Source organism: Podarcis muralis, chromosome 3, assembly GCF_964188315.1.
Source record: "Podarcis muralis chromosome 3, rPodMur119.hap1.1, whole genome shotgun sequence".
In the NCBI taxonomy this organism is placed as follows: domain Eukaryota; kingdom Metazoa; phylum Chordata; class Lepidosauria; order Squamata; family Lacertidae; genus Podarcis; species Podarcis muralis.
Genome location: NC_135657.1, coordinates 52,390,957 through 52,414,736, shown reverse-complemented (window position 1 = coordinate 52,414,736; position 23,780 = coordinate 52,390,957). Strand labels below are relative to the sequence as shown.

At 47.1% G+C, this 23,780-nt stretch overlaps 1 protein-coding gene across 1 annotated transcript in view; it reads right to left on the bottom strand.

Moving 5' to 3' along the window:
- Positions 1–23,648, bottom strand: part of AGPAT4 (1-acylglycerol-3-phosphate O-acyltransferase 4) — a 64,910-nt gene extending 41,262 nt beyond the window's left edge. The window contains exon 1 of the mRNA XM_028723842.2: positions 21,188–23,648. The gene's annotated coding sequence lies outside the window, so the exon portion shown is untranslated. The remainder of the gene's footprint in view (positions 1–21,187) is intronic.
- Positions 23,649–23,780: the final 132 nt, after the last annotated feature.

Here is a 23,780-nt window from a genome sequence, read left to right as displayed (position 1 = left end):
AGCTTTATCTCCCATGGGGCCTAAGAGCTTGGCTTCTCAGACATAATAATAATAATAATAATAATTTATTATTTATACCCCGCCCATCTGGCTGGGTTTCCCCAGCCACTCTGGGCGGCTTCCAACTGAATATTAAAAACAGTACAGCATCAAACATTAAAAACTTCCCTAAAGAGGGCTGCCTTCAGATGACTTCTAAAAGTAAAATAGTTGTTTATTGCTTTGACATCTGCTGGGAGGGCGTTCCACAGGGCAGGAGCCACTACCGAGAAGGCCCTCTGCCTGGTTCCCTGTAACCTTACTTCTCGCAATGAGGGAACCGCCAGAAGGCCCTCGGCGCTGGATCTCAGTGTCCGGGCTGAACGATGGGGGTGGAGACGCTCCTTCAGATATACTGGACCGAGGCCGTTTAGGGCTTTAGAGGTCAGCACCAACACTTTGAATTGTGCTCGGAAACGTACTGGGAGCCAATGCAGATCTCTCAGAACTGGTGTTATGTGGTCCCGGCGGCCACTCCCAGTCACCAGTCTAGCGGCCGCATTCTGGATTAATTGCAGTTTCCGGGTCACCTTCAAAGGTAGCCCCACGTAGAGCGCGTTGCAGTAGTCCAAGCGGGAGATAACTAGAGCATGCACCACTCTGGCAAGACAGTCTGCGGGCAGGTAGGGTCTTAGCCTGCGTACCAGGTGGAGCTGGTAGACAGCTGCCCTGGACACAGAATTAACCTGTGCCTCCATGGACAGCTGTGAGTCCAAAATGACTCCCAGGCTGCGCACCTGGTCCTTCAGGGGCACAGTTACCCCATTCAGGACCAGGGAATCCCCCACACCTGCCCGCCCCCTGTCCCCCAAAAACAGTACTTCTGTCTTGTCAGGATTCAGCCTCAATCTGTTAGCCGCCATCCATCCTCCAACCGCCTCCAGGCACTCACACAGGACCTTCACCGCCTTCACTGGTTCTGATTTAAAGGAGAGGTAGAGCTGGGTGTCATCTGCATACTGATGAACACCCAGCCCAAACCCCCTGATGATCTCTCCCAGCGGCTTCATATAGATATTAAAAAGCATGGGGGAGAGGACGGAACCCTGAGGCACCCCACAAGTGAGAGCCCAGGGGTCTGAACACTCATCCCCCACCACCACTTTCTGAGCACGGCCCAGGAGGAAGGAGCGAAACCACTGTATAACAGTGCCCCCAGCTCCCAGCCCCTCTAGACGGTCCAGAAGGATGTTATGGTCGATGGTGTCAAAGGCCGCTGAGAGATCCAGCAGAACTAGGAAACAGCTCTCACCTTTGTCCCTAGCCCGCCGGAGATCATCAACCAGCGCGACCAAGGCAGTTTCAGTCCCATGGTGAGGCCTGAATCCCGATTGGAAGGGATCCAAATGGTCCGCATCCTCCAGGCGTGCTTGGAGTTGTCTGGCAACCACCCGCTCAATCACCTTGCCCAAGAATGGTAAATTTGAGACTGGGCGATAGTTGGCCAAATTGGCTGGGTCTAAAGATGTTTTTTTAAGAAGCGGTTTAATGACCGCCTCTTTCAGCGGGTCTGGGAAGGCTCCCTCATAGAGGGAAGCATTCACCACCCCGCAGAGCCCATCGCCCAGTCCTTCCCGGCTCGCTTTTATCAGCCAGGATGGGCAAGGATCCAGGAGACAGGTGAATGCCATATATCCCATGGTGCCAAGGAATAATCTGAAGTCATGACACACAGTTCTATTGCTGGAGCTGAATGTTTCAGTTTACTGCTCAAATTACAGGAGGGGTGGTTGTCAGCGGGCGACAACCCTATTACATTTTGCAAATATATTTTTTAAAAAATTAAAAATTGTCCAGTAGCAGCTTAGAGACCAACTAAGTTTGTTCTTGGTATGAACTCTCATGTGCAAAGTCTCCCTTTTAGAAGGGAATGTTTGAGTTAAACTTGGAGGGGGTGCCCCCATTTCTCCCACACCCAATAATTCAAGCATTACCCTTGGTCTTGTAGTAACAGAAGGTGCAAGTTTTAAAAAGGGGGGGGGGGGAGTAATAATCTGAGCCTTCTCAAGAGTAGCCAAGCGGAAAAGAGGCAATGCATGATGATGGCCCGAGTATTGCTTCCATATCATATAGGCAGCATGCATGTACCCATTTCACCATGCACTCACACAACAGGAAGCTGTGCCTGGCTATAGTTTCACATCTGTGGTATATGCTGCAAAAACTGGCACACACACAGACTTGTCATTTAATGACACATTGTACACACTTTCCCCTACAATGGGAGAGACAACTATCTGGAATATTATGTCATATTAAGTACCCATTGGGTGACAAAACTCATTTTAAGCTTTCAAATGAAACAAAGCACACAGAATAAACTAATGAAAAACAGCAATAATGGGGCAGCAAACTTAAGATGTATTTGAGAGACAGTGGCATAGGAAGAAGAAGAAGAAGAAGAGTTCGGATTTGATATCCCGCCTTTCACTCCCTTTAAGGAGTCTCAAAGTGGCTAACATTCTCCTTTCCCTTCCTCCCCCACAACAAACACTCTGTGAGGTGAGTGAGGCTGAGAGACTTCAAGGAAGTGTGACTGGCCCAAGGTCACCCAGCAGCTGCAAGTGGAGGAGCGGAGACGGGAACCCAGTTCCCCAGATTATGAGACTACCGCTCTTAACCACTACACCACACTGGCTCTCACTGGGGGGTACAGTCCACCCCGGGTGTCATCACTGAGCGGGAGGTGACAAAATGACAAAAATATGAGTTTTTTTAAAAATGGGGCTCACAAAACTTTTTAGTTCTGTCAGCAAACGTAATGAAATGCGACTGGCATTGGGTGTCACACCGCACGGGCTGGCACTTACTGTGGGGCCTGCAGCGTGCCTGAGCCAAGTGTCTCTCCTGGGAGTGACATGGTGGCTTGGGAGCCTGCAGGCTTCATGCTGCCTGAAATGGCAGCGTGGGACTTACGTCTGCCCACTACCTCTCCCCCAGCCACCCTACAGCTGAGGGGGAGGCGGCGGAGAGGCTCCACGCAGTGTGCCCTGCCCCCATGTGCGGCTTGCCCCACCCCCGGCTGCAGGATGCACACTGCACCCAGCTCCCAAGCGGCTAGCTACACTGCTGTCAAGAGAGAGGAAGAAAGAAAATGGGCAAGACCGATGGTTGAGCCTGGGTTCAGTTCAGCAGTACATGTACCTCAATCAAACTGCAAAGATGGAAGGGACACACCAATAGCCCTATTTCTATATTACACTTTTCTTCACTCATACACACTGTTAACACAACATATGTACCAAAATGAATTTTTACAAAAAGAAGTCTAGCAGTTCAACATACAAAGCAAGCTATATGGAAGAAGCCAGAAATACACAAGAAAAATATGAGGAAAGACTTAGCTTTCAGTTTCACAATAATAAATTCAAAGCTCTTCTTCTAAAAAAAGAATTCAGCGCTACTTCACTTTTCAACAGAACACTCTATCATCCCACTTATAATAGTGAAACATGACAATCTGTTAACTTTTGATGGAGATATCTTTGAGCACACCACCGTGAAACAATCCTGACATCTCCTTTTGGTTTCAGTCAGCTGCAATTTGGGAAAGAACTCAATTTATGTCTTTCTGCAGCTAACGTTTGCCAAAGGCTCTCCCCAAAAATCCAGATATGGAATGATAACAGCACTCCAGGTTGAAAACCTCACAGGCTATGCTCACCCCATTCTTCCTATGGCTTCCACACTTGGCCACTAACTCTAGGTAACAATTATTTCCTGCAAGACAGTCATGGTACTTCCACACTATACATTTACTGTGTGACCACTGTGTGTTTACTCACATTTTACAGAGCATATCATCGTGGAAACATTGCTCCCTCCCTTATGCTTTCCCTGTAGTTCTTCCCCTTTTTCTCAGACCTCAAAAGATCTATGGTTTACCATTTCTGCCCCTCACCCACCTTTTGAATGGAAATGCAGTCTCCTCCTTTCACAATATTACCCAGCATCATTCAGTAAAGCAGAAAATTGGAAGATCCAGGGTGCACAAAATGAAGTTGTTGATTACACAACGCAGAGCTCATCTCTGGAATTTGACACAAGATGCAGTGATGGTCACAAACATGGATGGTTTTTTAAATGAATTAGACAAATTCGAGGAGGATAAGGCTATTAATGGCTTCTAGCCATGAGGGCTATGCACTGCCTCCAGTATCGGAGGCAGAAAGGTTCTGAATACAAGTTGTTGGGAGTGCAAGTAGGAAGCATGCTATCACATTCAATTGCTGCTTGAAGGCTTCCCATGGGCATCTGGTTGGCCGCTGTGAGAACAGGAGTACATTGGTCTTTGGCCTGATCAAGCAAGGCTCTTCTCATATTCTTCTTAAGAACTGAGACAACTGACAGGAGGAGTGGCCTAATGATGATATGGTTAATGAAGCCCCACCGCCCCACCCTGCTTCCCAGAAGAGGCCTCAACAACATTAAAGAGCCTAACATGGAAGCATAAAAACTTAAGAGTAGCCTCCTGGATTAGGCCAGGAACCCATCTAGTTCAGCATCCTGTTCTTACAGAGGCCAACCAGATGTCCAACATAAGCACACAAGCAGGATCCGAGCATTCTCCTTCCTGCAGTTTGTAGTGCTAGTCAAATCCACTACTCAAGTCTCCATGTTATACCTTGGGTTAAATGTGCTTCAGGTTGAGTGTTTTCAGGTTATGCTCTGTGGCGACGCGGAAGTAACGGAGTGCGTTACTTCTGGGTTTCACTGCTCGCGTATGCACAGATGCTCAAAATGATGTCACGCACATGCGCGGAAGCGGCGAATTGTGACCCGTGCAGAAATGGGTAGCGTTCGCTTCAGGATGCGAACAGGGCTCCGGAACAGATCCCATTGTTATCCAGGGGTACCACTGTATATATGTGCAGCAGGGTGCCCTTAAGTACAAACAGGAAGAATGAATGAAGCTTTGTACTTTCTGAAGGTCATGGCAGAACTCCACCTGATCACGTTCTGCACTTTGCTTTTTATCTATAAATTAACCATATCTCACTCCTTCCTAAAGCTCTGCAGTGAAAACAGCAGGATATGCCATAAAAATTGCAGTACTTGTGCTATGTCCTTAGATGCCTTATTTCATAGTGCAATCCTGTGCATGCCTACTCAAAAGTAAGTCCCACTGGGTTCACTGGGACTAACTCCCAGGCATGTGGGTATAGGATTGCAGCCTCCATTTCCCATATTGTGGCTGAAGAATCACTGAATGCAAATGACCTTCATTTTTCTTGCCTAGAAGGCGGGTTGATTCAGAAAGACATCACTAGACACTCATATTTACAATGACCCAGGGACAAATTCATCTGCGGATATGACAGCTTGCTTTAAAAGCTTCCTCAAAGATATAGTCACCTGCATAATGACCCATTTATACTTTCTGGACTTGTGTGGCTGTGTTCTTAGCTGCTTCTGGCAGTCTTTCCTGAACATCTGCCAGAAATACTTCATTTAATAAGAGAAAGTGTAAAATATTTGCTCCCTTAGTATCTAGACAGAACTGTTGGATGCCACATTGTGACAGTTAACACAGGATTTATAAGGGGAAATATTAAGGTTGAACAGAACATTTATGAATATTTCTTTTCATTTCCCTCTACATATCCCTGGAAAACAGAGATTTTCTTGTACAACATAGCAGCTACAGCAGAAGTGATAAAACTGAAAATCTCATTGGGTCATGTAGTTAGCAAATCCTCACAAGCATTGCTGAAATTTCTGGAAATTTGGAAGTCATTTGGGTGGTTGGGACTGGAATAGTTGTTTTCAATTTAAGACAAGGGGTTAAGACAATAGAGCTGAAGGGGTTGACAATAGAGCTGGATTCCTATGTCACACCCTCTCTTCTCCTATGAGAGAGAAGTGAAGTCTTCTCTTCATCTTCCCTCTCTCGCTTTGCCATGTAACTGACCAAGACAGACATGCCAAAGCAAGCTCCAGGCTTAGGGCATGTGTTTGAAGCTATCTTCCTATACTTCCCTCCCCTCAAAGGCACACTACTCCATTGTCTCCAAAGACAGACAGATGCCAACAACCGAAGAGTATTCTGCCTCTGTTCTCCTTGCTGCTGCTTGGATAAATGCATGAATCTGACCCTCGAAACATTTTGTAAGTAAAGAATTTTAAACTTACTTAACAGTAAGTGGTCCATTCATTGCGGGAGGAATAAAGAGGAACGCAGTTTGCTAGCAGACTAAATGGGATAAAAGGGTCTAAAACCTATATTTCTAAAACTGTGCTGCTGCCTGACATTTGTGAGTTTAAACTCTGCTACTGAATGCTCTTTCCTGCTGGAGAGTGGGTTTAGTCCTGTATTTTGAATCCAGGCACTCTTGACTATTCTTTTGTTATCTACCTCACACACATGGGTCAGAGGGATTCATATTTTTCCATAATAAATGTGCACAATTTAGTATATTTATGAATCATGTTTACTCAAAAAATCTACTCTAAGTGGCGCTTATTCCCAGGTAAATGCACATAGGATTGCAGTACCAAAAGCATAAATGCCTTAGTATGAAAGCTCTTTCAGTTCTGTAGCAGTGAGTGTGACACAATCACAAGTCCACTCAGTACAATAGCAATAAAGAATAAACTTCACCATTCCCGTATGTAATCTCTATTTAAATGATGTTCAGGACAAAAGCTAACACCCTTCATAAGACCATGAACTCAAAAACATGTTTAGCTTGTACAGGGGGAAAAAGATACACTTACACTACACCCCATTGCGAATATGAAGTTTGGTGAGCCTCACAGGAAAGGCTTGTGGGTGTCTAATTGCCAGTTTTTGTAGTTGTCAAGTTATTGAAGCATTTAAGGTCATATTTAATATCCATCACCCACAATCCTGACCCAAACAACAGCCAGCCCATGCACTATTCACTTTATGTGACTTCTGAAAAGGTTTCTCTTCTATGAAAGCTCACACAACAATAGGTATGTAGCTTTAAACTATAGGACATTTTTGTGGACACTTTTGTCCTATAGCTTTAAACTATAGGACACTTTCATTTATTCCTTTAACTATTCATAATCAGTACTTTTCATAAAATGTACCGGGGTGCCTTACAATTTTTTTAAAAATACAATAAAATCAGTTTATAAATAGCCGTAAAACATAATTAAAACATCAATTAAACTTCAGTAGGTACTGGCTGGTTAAAAATTCAGATTGTGAGGTTCTGTCTAAACACTACAGTTTTCTGAAATAGTTTAATTCCTAGCCCTCAATTTACTATGAGCAAAGATTTCCAATGCAATCCCAGTATGTACACAATTTCAGGAACCAAAATAAATTTATAGAAAACCATAATACTGTATTTTAAAATCCCACAATCTTAATTCCATTTTGCAAGGAAATAGGGAATGTAAGAGCTCTGACTCAATTCTGGAAGTATGAGGGTCACAGATCAGCTTGCTAGATGAAACGTAATAGTCTCTTACATAAGTAGCCATGAAAAGTACCTGTATGCAAAACAATAATTATGCCTCGCTTGCAACACAGATTCATCACATTGACATTGTGGCTAGAGTCGGGATTACATTGATTATATCTTTATGCATACCCCACCTTTTCCCCTGATGGGACTCAAAGTGACTTAGAGATAAAAATAAGAACTGCTAAAAACAAAGAAAAAACAATCATTAAAAAAGAATTAAACATTGATAAATCTATATATACACACAAAATCTATTAAACCCATACCAGTAATTACAACCAGCCCTTTCATTAAAAGCAGTCCATTCCTAAAAGCCTGTTGAAACAAGAAGGTCTTCACCTGCTGGCAGAAGGACAAGGAGGGAGCCAGTATAGTTTCTGGAAGGAGTACCAACGTCTGGGAGTAGCCACCAACGAGGCTCTCTCCTGCATCCAAGTGTGCCTGTGAGGGTGGGAAGACTGAGTGAAGGGCCTCCTTCTATTCAGTCCCCTCAGAAAACCTTTAGCCAGGTTCCTATGTTTGATACTCACCAAGGTCAGAGCCATAGCTCAGTAGAGCACCAGCTTTAGGTGCAGAAGGTCCTCCACTGAATCTCCTGCATCTCCAGAGAGAAATGTGAAAGACTTCTGCCTTAAACCCTGGCAACCCATTGTCCAACAGTGTGGACCAGCCTCCCTCCACCAGGAGCCCTCTGACTCCCATCATCCCCAGCCATTATAAACAGTGGTCAAGGATGAGAGGGGTTGGAGTGGAGTCCATCCGGAGAGCCACCTGTTCTTCTGCCATGGTTTAGCATTACAGAAATAAGCTAGCAAACTTCAGGCTTGCATGTTGCCCCTCCACAAATAGAATGGAAACTTTCATTTCCATTTTAGATGAACCTCAGTGCGAGAGTTTTCTTTCACTCCCTTTTTTCTCAACCTGAGGGTCCCAAGTTTCTCTAGAGTGCTTTTGCCCACCACTGGGGAAGCCAGCCCTTAGTCCTTACTGCCTTAATTCCCTATGGCTTCCCTTGCTATACCTTGTATGAAGAGCCTGGCAACCTGCCACACCAGCAGCTTCTTTGCAGGTTACAGCTTCACTCTGCTCGTTGCCTCTCCATTCCATTTTCTTCCTCCCACTTACAGAGCAACGCTGTCTCCACTGCACAAGCCCCTTTCACTCAGTTTGCTGTATCACCCACACATTCATATCCTTTCCTCCACTCATGCGTACACACATCTTTGCTCACATTCTTCCATGAGGTTTTTCCATTACTCTCCCAAACTCACTCACTTGCTCACTCCATGTTTCTTTCATGCGTTCCCTCTCTTGCTGTCTTGGTCATATGATCGTCTGTGTAGTCTCCCCCTCCATTTCCTACCTGGGACTCTCCTCTCTTGTGTTAACAGATGCTGCTTTATGCCTCATGTTTTGTTGCCCCACCAGTGTTTATATTTACCCTCATCTTAAGACTCCTCCCCTCCACCACTGCCCTGCACAAGTTGCAGGGCTTCAAATACAGTTTAACATTGCATTCAAAACCCTAAACTGTGGTTAACAAAAACAAATCAGATTCATAAACTAGCCACAACAGCTTGTCTTGGTTTCAGTAAAATCACAAACAGTGGTTAATCTAAAACAGAAAAAGCTTCCAAGCTCCTTGCGACCATGCCAAAGACAGAAAGGGAGTGAACCACCCAGCTTATTGCAACTCATTCTCATATGCTAAACTATGGTTTAGTGCTACATGTGTTATGTAGTGTAGTTTCACCCTGGGCCAACAGGGGGATACTGTATATAGTTTTCACTCAGGTCTGTAGATAGTTTTCACTCAGGTCCGCGGCAGTTATTTTAGGCGGGAACTCTGGGCTGTTGTGGTTACAATGTGACAGCCGGCTGCCTATAAATACAGGCCGGCTGAGCTGTTCACTGTCAGTTCAGTTCCAGCTTACTATAAAGAACCACTTGAAGAGATCGCTGTGCCGGCTGCTATGTCAACCCACGACTTAACACTGGCGACGAAGGTGGGATGGATGGACATCAGAGCACAGCCAGATGCGGCCAGCCTCTGAACTGAGCTGAATCACTGAGCTGAATCACAGAGCGAAATCACTGAGCGAAATCACTGGGCAGAACCAGTTCAGAGCTGACTGTTCTGGCTAGAGCACTGTGTTCCATCCATCGCCCTTCACGCCGGCGTCGGAATCATGGCTTCACTTGTGCCTCTACCGCCGTTTGCGCCAGCCTCTGAATCATGGGACTCCTACCTCGCTCGGTTCGACTGCTACCTCCAAGCCAACGAACTGACAGCAGTATCACAGGATCGGAAGCGGGGCCTATTCCTCAGCCTCTGTGGGCCTGAGGTGTTTGAGACGGCCCGAGCGTTGGTTGCGCCTGAAGCAGTCCAGGCATCACCATGGGACACGATCCAAGAGAAGCTCCGCAACCACTACGCACCAAAGCCGTCCAAGATTGCTGCCCGCCATGCGTTCTACCACAGGAACCAGGCAGAGGGGGAGTCAATCAACAACTACACCACCGCCCTGCGACAGGCTGCAATGCACTGTGAGTTCCGAGACTTAGACGATGCCCTGATGGATCGAATCGTCTGCGGGGTCCGGGACATCCATCTGCAACGGCGTCTCCTAGCCAAGCCAGACCTCACGCTACAGAAAGCCATTGAGGAGGCTGTGGCCTCAGAAGCTGCTGAACGCTCCGCTCAGGAGATCCGCAAGTCCAGCAGCCTGCGTCTTGCTAGGGAGCCCGTTCCGGTGCATCATGAAGAGGCCAGCAGTGAGGAGGCATCCTCCAGTGAAGACGATGATGTGCACCAGACAAAGCGGGAGCGCAGGAAGTTCCAACAGAAGTCCAAGGGCCAACCGGAATGTGCTGGCTGCGGAGGCAACCATTCCCGTGCCAAGTGTCGATTCAGAGACGCCATCTGTAGGAGGTGTTCCAGAAGGGGCCACATCGCTAAGGTCTGCCGATCGGCTCCGTCTGACACCCCCCCTTCATCGACTCGCAAGTCCAAGTCTTCACTCCAGTCTGCCAAGGAAAGTTGTTTCGCTCTCACCAACTGCCGCTGCCCGTCTGGAACCACGATTGGCCAAACCGACTCGCCTACGAGACGCAAGCTGAACGTCACGGTGCTCATTGAAGGAGCTCCATGTGACATGGAGATCGACACCGGGTCTGCCCTGTCCATCGTGTCATGGAGCACCATCAAAAGACTGGTACCCAGAGTGTCCAAAAGGCAACTCGACTCTCACCGCGTACACCTGAGAGACTACCAGGGAAACGACGTCCCCGTGGTAGGCGTTGGCCGGTTCCGGATCGCCTTCAAGGATTTTTCGGGCCTGCTCCGGTTGGTGGTGGTCGAAGGTCAGCGGCCAAGCCTCCTAGGGCTAGACTGGTTTGATGCCCTCGGCCTGGAAGTCACCGGCATCAACTGCATCTCTAACGCAGAGACTGAGGGTCTGGTCAAAGACTTTGCCGAGGTTTTTGACGGCACCTTGGGCCAATATACAGGTACGCCCATCTCCTTTAGCCTGGATCCACAAGTCGCCCCCATCAAGCTAAAGCCACGCCGGGTTCCCTTTGCTCTCAAGGCTAAGGTGGACGAACAACTGGACAAACTGATCGCCCAAGGAGTTTTGGAGCCGGTTGACCACGCAAAGTGGGAAACCCCCATCGTCACGCCTGTCAAGCCAGATGGATCGGTGAGAATCTGCGCTGACTACAAGTGCACGATCAACAAGGCACTTCAGCAGCACGCTTATCCGGTTCCTGTTGTCCAACACCTGCTGCATTCCCTGGGTGAGGGTAAGGTCTTCGCTAAGCTGGACCTTGCCCAAGCCTATCAACAACTGCCAGTCGATGATGCCACTGCTGAAGCCCAGACGATCGTCACCCACCGGGGGGCATTCCGTTGCCGCCGGTTGCAGTTCGGGGTGAGTGTGGCTCCTGGCATCTTCCAAGGCCTTATGGAGCGTCTCCTGCAAGGGCTTCCGGGCGTGGTACCATATTTTGATGACGTCTTGGCGTCTGCAGACTCACACCAGCAGCTGTTCGAGCGCCTCCGTGCCGTGCTGACCAGGTTCCAGGAGGCCGGGCTCAAGGTAAAAAGGGAGAAGTGCCAGATCGCCGTTCCACAGGTAGAGTTCCTGGGCTATCTTATCGATGCCTCCGGTCTTCATCCAACCACATCCAAGATCCGTGCTATCCAGCAGGCCCCCACTCCAAAGAACAAAACGGAGTTGCAGGCGTTCCTGGGGCTGCTGAACTTTTATAACATGTTCCTGCCCCACAAAGCCACAGTGGCTGAGCCTCTTCACCGACTCCTTAGCACTAAGACGCCTTGGGCCTGGGGTCATCGGGAGACGGCGGCCTTCAACGCGGTCAAGGCTCTCCTTTCTTCGGACAGTGTGCTGGGGAAATCGATGGGCCATGCCGACGCCCTCAGCCGTTGCCCTCTTCCAGCATTTGTGGAAGACCCGGCTCCAGCTTCATCGCTCCTTCTGATTGAGGATCTTCCGGCAGCGCCTGTGTCGGCTGCCACTGTGGCCTCCGCATCTGCCCAGGATCGCACCATCAGCCGGGTGCTCAACTGGGTGTGGAGGGGGTGGCCACAAGGGCCCTTTGCATCGGAGTTCCAGCCCTTCGCAACCAGACAACATGAACTCTCAGCTCATCGCGGCTGTCTGCTGTGGGGAGACCGCGTCGTGATTCCCCAGGGACTCCGTCAGCGCGTCCTGGAGGCTCTGCACGTTGGCCACCCGGGAATTGTCAAAATGAAGGCGTTGGCTCGGTGTTACGTCTGGTGGCCTAATATGGACGATGCCATCACTGCCTGGGTGTCCGCCTGTCAAGCGTGCCAGGAGTCGAGGCCTGCACCACCGGCAGCTAAGGGATACACGTGGGAGACGCCAAAGACACCCTGGTCGAGGGTGCACATCGATCTGGCTGGCCCCTTTCACGGCCGGACCTTTATGGTAGTGGTGGACGCCTATTCCAAATGGCTGGAGGTCGCCCTGATGCCCTCCACCACTACCGAAGCTGTCATCCGGGTGCTGCGAGGCCTGTTTGCAACGCATGGGTGTCCTGATGTCCTTGTCTCTGACAACGGACCGCAGTTCACGTCAGGCACGTTTGAGCGGTATCTTTTGGGACTGGGCATCCGCCATGCCCTAACGGCACCCTTTCATCCATCCAGCAACGGGCAAGCGGAAAGAATGGTGCGCTCGACAAAAGAGGCACTGGCGCGCCTGGACCGGGGAGACTGGCATGAGCGGGTCGCCGAATACTTGTTCGCGCAACACATCACCCCTCATGCGGCCACAGGGAGGAGTCCTGCGGAACTGCTTATGGGCCGCCGCCTCAGGTCACCGCTCGACCGGCTACACCCAGACTTTGCCGTGGCTGAACCCCCAGGCTGTGCCAACGCACCACGGTCATTTGTCCCAGGAAACCAGGTCTTTGCCCGGAACTATGTGGGGGACATTCCTTGGGTGCCAGCCACAGTAGTGGGAGTCACTGGACCTCGCTCGTACCAGGTGGCACTCGAAGACGGGCGCTTGTGGCGACGGCACATAGACCAACTTAGGCGCAGGGTTGGGGACTTGGACACTACCGAGGTGCCCCCAACTGCACTTGCGGCTCCAGAAGAGACACGTACAGATGGCGAGGCTCCACCTACACCTCCCTCGCAAACTGCCAGCGTGGAGCCGAACCAAGCCGTCTCAGAACAGACTCAGACCACTCCACTTGCGGAGGCTCCACTCACAGCAGCGGATCCAGGGGAGTTGGTTCCAACGCCACCTAGGGTCGCACCACAGCCTCAGCGAGAACTGTGTGGCCCTCCGGACTTGGCTACCAGTCCCCGGCGGTCTGGCAGAGTTTCCAAGCGCCCAACTCATTTAAAGGACTATGTTGTTGGACAGGTATCACTGTTGGTCTAAGTATGGGAAATGTAACCGATATGCTTTTGTGCCTAATTGAACCATTACGCGTAGTGCTGTATATAAGGAAACCATTACGATTGTAACTAACGCCTTATCTCGGTGGGGAGGGGTGTTATGTAGTGTAGTTTCACCCTGGGCCAACAGGGGGATACTGTATATAGTTTTCACTCAGGTCTGTAGATAGTTTTCACTCAGGTCCGCGGCAGTTATTTTAGGCGGGAACTCTGGGCTGTTGTGGTTACAATGTGACAGCCGGCTGCCTATAAATACAGGCCGGCTGAGCTGTTCACTGTCAGTTCAGTTCCAGCTTACTATAAAGAACCACTTGAAGAGATCGCTGTGCCGGCTGCTATGTCAACCCACGACTTAACAACATGAAAACAAGGTCAAAATGTACTCCAACCAAGGCCAGTGCTGGCATGCATTACACTGAATAGACTTGCTTCAGGTGGCAATGGGGCAGGGGTAAAAGATAAAGGCAAGGCTTGGTTGGTGTCTGAATGGTGCAGCAATACCTCTGTGGGTGGGGGGCTGCGGTACCATTTGGACTCCACTTCAGGAAGCAAAATGTTTTTGGACTAGCACCAATTCCATTTCACCACCCCAGGTGCATACACAAGCCTTTAGGGCATTGTGGCCTTCTCCCTGAACTGCAGACATGGTGGTGGGGAGGGTGGAAATGTAATATCCACTAAGCTCTCCTGTATAAGTCAAATAGGACAAAGCTCTATCCCAGAACACTAAGACTGTTTCCATGGTTGCTTTCTGCACTTCCTGGTTTAACATCAAAGCAGTGTTGAACAAAAGCTACAGGAAGTATTGCTTTTAACAAATACAGAGCAGACAGCTACTCTGTCTACAGTTCAACCAGGCCACAACCAGCATATTCTGAAGGTGCAGTGCTATGAGAAATGCAGAGATTATTTGAGGCATGCATTTGCCCTCCCTAAAAGTAAACACCTGTGCAGCTGTGACCTGAAAGGCCTTTAAGTTGCCTTTAAGTAAATTTCTCTAGTCACTTAAGGCAGCATAGCCAAACTTCAGCTAGAGTACAACCTGGCTCTTTGCAGTTGGTCACAGCTGCCCACTGAAGTTAATGGGCTAATGACTATGAGGGGCTTCTGCATAGGATGCTACGCATATTCCATTAACTACACCGATTTAAATTAAGATGCATTGCTCAAAAACCTCTGAAGTTCAAAAGGAGCCACAAAGGGCAGCTTGAACAGCCCTATGGAAGTTGCTCTGTTCCGCTCCTTTAAACCTTGGGAATAATTTCACAGAAAGAACTCAAGAATGTTAAGGTCCTAAACTAAAGGAACAGGAATCTTACTCATTCATAAGTTTAAGGTAAAGGTAAAGGTAAAGGTACCCCTGCCCGTACGGGCCAGTCTTGCCAGACTCTGGGGTTGTGCGCTCATCTCACTCAAGAGGCCGGGGGCCAGCGCTGTCTGGAGACACTTCCGGGTCACGTGGCCAGCATGATATCGCTGCTCTGGCGAGCCAGAGCCGCACACGGAAACGCCATTTACCTTCCCGCTAGTAAGCAGTCCCTATTTATCTACTTGCACCCGAGGGTGCTTTCGAACTGCTAGGTTGGCAGGCGCTGGGACCGAGCAACGGGAGCGCACCCCGCCGCAGGGATTCGAACCGCCAACCTTTCGATCGGCAAGCCCTAGGCGCTGAGGCTTTTACCCACAGCGCCACCCGCGTCCCACATTCATAAGTTTAGACAGTCCTTATTATCACATGATGCATTATGTTATCTTGCCAACAATACCAATAATCAATAACAGTTCACACAAACACACAAAGTTTTGCAACAAAAATACCATAGAACAGGCATGTCCAACCAGGAGATTGCGATCTACCAGTAGATCCCTGCCTGATCCTAGTAGACCCTTATTGATTGTGGGATTAAATAAAGTTTACCAAAAGTTAACAAATAAAAGCTGAAGAACTCTGGGCAATCCTCCGCAAAAAAAGGCTCAACAAATCTGGGCAATCCACCCACCCCATGCACGCTCCTCCTCCATCCAATGACAATGGGTTGATCACTGCCAGTTTTTTTAATACGGGGAGTAGATCAGTCTCTAGGGAGTTGGATGTACCTGCCCTAGAAGATACAGTATAAAGTGGAAGATTTATATAATCTAAATATTCCACTATCAGTCTGGTTAGTGACAGAAATAAATTGATTCATTCAATATTCCACTAGGGAAGATTACATCATCCTTGGTCTTAAGCAGCACTAGCAAACATTCTTGACAGTGGCAAGAAAAACTCCTCCATTCTGGCACAACTTGACACACAGGCAAGCAGCAATTCCCACCAGCCATTTCCTCCCTTGGCTGTAAAATGTAGAAGCGACGATCTGGGGAGAGACAGGCTGCGTCTCCTTGAGCACCCTGTTGCATTTCATCAGCCAAAGCTCATTATTTTAGACAACCACCACCTCCCGTTGGTGGATGGCAAAGCAACTTCAGCAAAGCGGCCGTCCATAGAATGTCACAAATGTCTGCTTTCCTGGGCAACCCCGTTCCCTCCCCCACCTGCTTCTCGCCGAACGTGAGAAGGCAACCAACGCGTGTCCGACCCTGACACAAACGCACCCACCCGAAACACACAAGGGACATTGCCGGGTGTCATTCTGAAGTCTATATGGTGACGATGGTCTGGTGTTTCCATGGAAACGGGGAAGAAGGGAAGCTGGAGCCGAGCATGCTGCAGGCGCACAAGGGAGCCAACATGTAGCAGGAAGATGCTCGTTGCCTCCAGCTGCCCGGCCTCCCCCCGCCCCACACAATGAATGGGGATAAGGGGTGTTAGGTAGGGGGGACGCGGGAGAAGAGAAAAATCCCACTAATGCGAGCGAGGTCTTTGCACGGACGCGGCCGGTTCCAAAGCACCCAAACCCGCTCCCTCCTGAGACCTAAGCAAGCGACTTGCATCCACTGGAGACGCTTCTGCGCTCAGAGAGGACCAGGGCTGACGCCCCCGTCCCCCTAGTTCCCCAGAAGGAAGCTGCGAAGAAGAGTTGCCGGGACACGTACCTGGCGCAAGGCAGCCCTCGGCATGGGCGCTGGGCGAGAGCAAAGGCGGGACACGAGCGGCGAGGGGAAGGCAGGCAGGCTCCGCCCTCGGGGTGGGGCCCTTCGCCAAAGGAAAACAGGCGCCTTCGCGGACGCTCCTCTCGGTCACTTCCTTGCAAAGTGCCGGAGGGAGAGAGACAAAAAAGGGGGGTGCTTCCCTCGGTCCTTCTCAAAGCCCCGCCAAGCAGACACAGGCAGACACCCCCCCCCCGAAATACACACTTGGCTTCCAGCTGTTGCAGAAGCCAGTCTCCTTGGTGGAGCATCTTTTCCTTTCCCTCTGCTAAGACGCACACGGCTCTTGCAGAAAGAGCCTCGTGTCCTGCTCAGAGGAGCGTGGCCTCCAAATTAGATCATTATTAATCACCTGGAAAGTTCATCAACAGCTGTGAGAGGTCAGCTCCATCAGGCCTCCTCTCCCCTCACCTGGGGGCAGCCACTCCATTAGGCTGCCTCAGAGGGAGAGACAAAGGAAGCCACGGGGCTCACTATGCCCAGCTCCATCAGGCATGCCATGCCCCTGAAACTGCTACCTGCTCAACTGTTTAGAAATCTGTGATGGAGTTTTGAATTCCCCCATCCCTCTGCATCCCTCTTCCCTTGTGTTTGTATGTAATTTTTCTTTCAAGATTATAAACCTGTGGGTAGGGACTTTCTTATTTCGTTTGTATGCAAACCACTCTGGGAGCCTTTTTGACCAAAGAGTGCAGTACAAATGTTAGAAATAAAAAGGAAAAGAGATTTAGTGTGTTACCATTACTCAGAATGACAAAGGTATCTGATTACTTTTAGAGAGCTAAAGGTGCTAGCTGGTGTGTGGAAGCTTTTGGCTCTGGACTCCAGATGCAGACCAAGCCAATGTACATTTACTTGGAAATATCTTATCCCAAATCCTATGTAATACCTACATGGAGCCATTGGAAGCAATCATTAGGAGTTTCAGTATGCTGAAAATAGCAAAAATATTTTATAAAAAATCAATACTGGGCAAGGAATTGGGAATTATAGGATCAATGTCATAATGTAAGTTTTCTGTTTTAGAGTCTTCTCCGATACAATAAAGTCTATTACATAGCAATTTCAAAATAATGGATCTGGTAAACCTCATCCATTAACATTTATATCTGCTTTTTATAAAATAATAATAAATCTTAAGAATGTCTAGTTAGCAACTAATTGTTTAGGTTTATTTGTTCAAGCTTTATTTTGATTGTACATGAATTTGTATTATATTTACGGTAGGTGTATTTCACCTTTCTTATTAGGCATATTACTGATCAAAATGCAAGGAACCCACTTTTAAGAGATGGGTGCAGCTTCCAAGCTGGTTAGTAAACGGTTTGTTGACATCATAGGCTTCAGTGACATTACCAACACCCATGGGCATAGCCAGGATTTTTGTTATTGGGGTGAATAGGACATTGCTGAGGGGGCAGAAGCTCAGATAATTGAGTACTTTCAATGTTTTTCAATAATTGTGGAACTAGCTGCCCCCTGCCCCCCCAGCCTGCCATTGGCTATGCCCATGCCAACACCCCTTGAGACCACTCAGACAGTGGGGTGCTGGAAACCTGGTCAGATGTGGCCATAAAGATGAGTTAGGCTTGGTGGACAGAAGTTGTACAGGCTTTGAGTGAACTATTATCAAACAGGTGGGACTCAGAAATAAAGGTAGTTGCATGGAATAATAGCCATTTGTCCTATTTATTGCAGTGAGCATACTTGATGCATGATGGGGAAAACTAGATTCTTCTTCTTGCCATTGTTTATTTATATCCACCACCACCCCCAAAAAACTGGCCAGTTTACATAGACAGCAAAATACACAATACAATTCACAATAAAAAACCCTTTAAAAACCTCATAAAGGAAAAAGCCCTGTAAAAAACCACACCAGAACAACTAAAACCAGGATAAAACACAGCAAGGGTGAACTTGATGCAAAAATGGAAGCACTCCATAGATTGTAATTAAAAAGCCTGGGAGAACAGGAAGCTCTTCACACTGATCCAACTCAATTTATTTATTCTCAAAATGCAAAAGCCCAGGAACATATAATGAAATTGACAACCAGCAGATTGAAAACAAGCACAAGGAAGGACTTCTTTATAAACTGGATAATTGGGCAGCACTCCATTACCACAGGATATTGTAATGGCCTCTAGCAAAAAAAGACATTAAAAAGATGAATGCCTGCCAGATAAATATACCATGACTACTAGCTATAGCAGCTGAAAGAATAGCCAGAGTTTTCAAAGATGCTTCTGCCTAGCAGATGCTGGGGATTAATGGGATCAATATCACCATCATCATAATATCCTGTTTGTGAACCTCCCTGAGTAATAATACGCCTGGCCACTATCAGAAGATAGAAATCTATATTCTTGCTATGGCTCATATGGCCTTTCCCCCTAATGTAAGTAAAATTAACCCAGTGTCAAAGCCAGTACCGAGCAACCAGACAATATGAAGACTAGACACACTTGATTTGCTGCCACCGACCATTTGATTGCCAGATTAAATTTCTCACTTAGGTAGGAAGGAACCTTGAGCCAGTTACTGCATCATTCAATCTAGCCTACTTCACAGAGGTGTTGTGAAAGTATGGGCAGAATAGAATGATATACAGTGGTACCTCCGGTTACGAACTTAATTCGTTCCGGAGGTCCGTTCTTAACTCGAAACCGTTCTTAACCTCAGGCGTGCTTTCGCTAATGGGGCCTCCTGCTGCCGACGTGCCACCGGCACATGACTTCCGCTTGCATCCCGCTTGTGGTTAAAATTAGTCAAAATTAGTGAGCAAGCTTTCACATTTTCCACGACTCTTCATCAAGCAGGATGTTAACACTATTGTACGCCTCCCCAATCTCCAAATTCTGTGAGACTCCAGGGGTTCCAGGAACTTACCCAGGGTGCATGTTTCCTTGTAATGAGGGAGACAGTGGAGACTGTGGTGTCTTTAGGATATATGGTTTCTCATTACCAGCCAGATGAGGGACAGGACCCACCCATTTGCCCTCTAGAACAAAGCTACTTAGTTACCCTAACCACTCATAGGTAAAGGGGCCCCTGACCATAAGGTCCAGTCGTGGCCAACTCTGGGGTTGCGGGGCTCATCTCGCTTTATTGGCCGAGGGAACCGGCATACAGCTTCCGGGTCATGTGAACATGACAAAGCTGCTTCTGGCGAACCAGAGCAGCGCACAGAAACGCCGTTTACCTTCCCGCTGGAGCGGTACCTATTTATCTACTTGCACTTTGACGTGCTTTTAAACTGCTAGGTTGGCAGGAGCAGGGACCGAGCAACGGGAGCTCACTCTGTCACGGGGATTCGAACCACCGACCTTCTGATCGGAAAGTCCTAGGCTTTGTGGTTTAACCCACAGCGCCACCCGCGTCCTCATACTTAAGGGCTACCACTCATACTTAGGGGCTATTAGCTCACCAAGAAGCTGGTCTGGCTATTCCAACAGTTGAATTCTTGGTGGATCCAGGAATGAGAAGCGACTCATGAATACAGCCTAACCCCCCCCCCCCCAAAACTCACAACAATACTATGAATAATACTGTGACACATAATCTAAAATGTTAGTTGGATTATGATTGGTAAATTTAATGTACTGAATTTAAAAAACAAAAACGTCTTGGTGTACTCAAACTGCTTGGGTATGGTCCCTAACCCCTGCTTCAAGTGCCACTAGAATAATTAGCCTGGAGTCGCTCCTCCATTTCTATGCAGAGGACAAGCAGCCATCAACTCTTCCCCACTTTGCAGACCCCACACCATTCCCAAGTGCCCTGTAGTCTGCAGCAGTAAAAGAAGAGGAAGGAGATGTTAAGGGGGCAGTAGAGGGAGAAGGAAGATGGGAGAGCTCTGACCTGTGAATGTGAACTCTTCCTTTGTTTACAGAATGAAATTTATGATCCAATTTATGATCTCTGCAAATAGTTTACTTTTACTTTACAGGCTGAACTCTCACACAAACAGAGCAACCCCACGAGATAGCTGATAAGATGACGATACCTAGGTCATCACCTCCTGTGCATTATTTTACAGGTCGTGGAAGACATTTCCCTTTGCATGCACAGGATCAGTATTATGACATGTCATGACTGTGCTTTTTAGTTGATGGCAGAAAACCATATACAGCAAGCCACCGTTAAAGATGTGCAAGCATTCCTGACTTCCTCTTCTATTCCAGCTCCTTGCAAATGTTTGCTTCTAAGAATGAAACATTCTGAACACACTTTCTGCCTAAGGCTTAATACTTTGAGGAAGTCTTTAAAACTTATTTTCACAATGGCCCAAAGCCAGAATCTCTCATATCTATGCCCTCTGGCAATAACAATGATTGTTATCTCTCCTTCTCATTTGCTACATATAGAACAATTGCATTGCAGGAACCAAGGGATGCTGAATAAAAGGCTCGGTGACAGGGCCCTTACTTCACATGCAGAAGGTCCCAGGTTCAATCCTTGGCATCCCCACCAAGGGCTCTGGAAAGACGCCCCTCCCTATGAAATCTTAGTGAGCTGCTGCTAGTTGGGGAAGCAACTGAACTATGGGGACTAATCAATGGTCTAATGTATTTGTTTTATTGTTATACTATACACATAAACATCACAAGGCAGCATGCAAAAAAAGTGTAAAATTGCACTGAAGCATACTTACAGATAACATACAGAATCACAAGTAGGGAGAGCACTGTTCCACTCAGGTCCTGCTTGCCAGCTTCCCATAGACGTCTGGTTGGCCACTCGGAGCACAGGATGCGGGACTCAATGGACCTTTCACCTGCTCCAGCAAAGTTCTTCTTATGCACTCATAAAGCCAGCTTCTTATCCGCTTCCTTTCTATGTCATCAAACATTAGCCAAAACAAGACAACAGCATTGTGTTGGGGCCCAGGCGGACAGATTTTGCAGCAGATTTTCAAAAGGAGCTGCCAGAATCTGTCACAGGCTCCATCTGTTTCTGAATATGCCTACAGCCCTCTCTAGGCGTTGGTATAAGCACTGGCTTAAATAAATTACAGCACAACTATATCAGCATTTCGATACCTGCATGGCAGGGACTGGGCCCTCCCCTGCCTTTCCCCAATCCTTGAAGTATGCTGGAGATGGGGGGCAGCAGCAAGAGCTAAGTGTACATCATGTGGGCAACAGATGGTCCAGATGTCTCTAGCCACTGGCACACACCAATGGCATCATTGGTTTAGCAGCACTTGGAGGCCTAATAAACTTCCGCACGCCTGACATTTCCCATGCTTTCCCCATGTCTGGATCAATGCGCTCCTTGATCTGGCAGCCCTTCCTATTGGCTTTTTATAAGCCTCAGTAGTATCCCCTCCATAATTCTGTCCCAGAAAAAAAGAGTCTAACAGCCAAGTAATTTTAGCTCTTAAAGTGAGACACAGAAGGAGACCATTGTGAAGAATCAAATAACCATGCTTGGTTGCAGAATGTAAAAGTTTACTTACATACAAGATGATGAAAAGTCTGACTGACTAATGTTGCTGTTGAATGACAGAAATTAAGGATGAGCATCAACTTTATTTTATGATTCTTTGTCATATATTCTCATTGTGTTGATATTAAAAGATAAGGATCTGTGCCTCATTGCCAAAGGGAAGATTCTATTGGTTTCAGTAGGGTGAAAGATTTTATCCTGGATGTTCTCCAGAGACCTTTTATATACGACTCACATCTTGGACTCCCACACTGGGACTTGAGCAGGGCTTCATGTAAGTTGTAATAGAGGATGAATGCTATTGTCATGGCGATGCACTTGTAGAAATAAAAAGTGTTTATAGCAGACGAGCTTCTAGAATAAGTTGGTATATATATTTATTTTGATCTCATTTCCTATTTTTGCACACAGACAAGCAAGCAAGCAAGCAAGCAAGCAAGCAAATTGCCTGGGATTCGTAATAATTATTTTTTAAATAAAAGAAGAGGTAAAACTTCATGTGATTCTCTTATTGTGGGTATAATATATATATTATTGGTACTGGATATTGTTCATTGAACTATGGGCATTATTTTATATTCTCTGAAACTTCTGGTGTGTTTTAAATGACCTGTAGGTGTTGAATTGATTCATTTTTGTATTGTAATGCATTATAACTATGGTTAGTGTATGTAATTGTCTGTTCTTTGACCCACTTTCAACACTTTGGACTAGGACTAAGCTGCAAATGTTGACTTTACTTTCCCCTTTAACACACATCATATATGCATGCATCATTCTCATTCTGCCTTATACCCAAAATTCAGCACATAAGAATATTCCAGACTATTGGGCCCAATATATTTTTCCTAGGCTGCATTTACTCTAAGCATCAATACCAGAGATGAATATATGCTGTTGCTATAGGAAACAATGAGAGGTTGAAGTGTTAAGAGTTGGGAGCATATCCCATTGATTTAGCCTTACTGTAGCATTTAAATGGAACGTAATCAAATACCGTCCAAAACGGTTAGTAGAGTATTGCTAACTAAAATCTAAAAGTTGAAGTCTTTTTCCTAATGAGAGACATATACCTCTACCCCATCCTCTCTGATCCACCTGATCTTGCTCAATTATAACCATCCTGAAGGAAGAGCAGGATACAAATGTAGAAGAAATCAATCAATACTTGTCACAGCATACTCTTTCCCCTGAAGAGAAGATGGAGGGAGCTAACACCTGAAAGAATGTCAGAGGTAGATACCTTGACATTAGAAGGACAGTTATCCCCCTCTGCAATGTGCTGCAGGAAACGGCACCTTCATTCTCTTTTTGTTACCACTCAGGCCAGAGTAAGTGTCACTGGGGTGTGGAAGCACAAGCCTTGAAGAACTGAATGTTTTGACTAGGCCACATATTTTACCCAGCCACACCTTAATCGGCCTTGTGCCCAAATTTACAAGAATTAAATACTGTATTGTATATTTCCCTTCTTGTTCAAGGGTTCACATTACACCAAGGACTAATTCAATTTAAAAACATCAATGATTATTGAGAGTTGGCTGTGTTGGTTTCTTCAGGGTTCAATATACTCACCATAATCTGTGTTAGCATGAAGGAATTAATCACTGGAATTCATTAACTGTTATAAAACTTTAAAGTAAGCCGCAATTAGAAAACCAATCAGAGATAGCAATATTAAGGAAGAAATTAATGTTAGTGTAATATTGGTGTAATATCCTTTCCCCTGCCCCACTGACCTATTTGGTTAAATACGGTAAGTTTTGCAGGTTTTTGGAGCACTGACAACAGAGGCA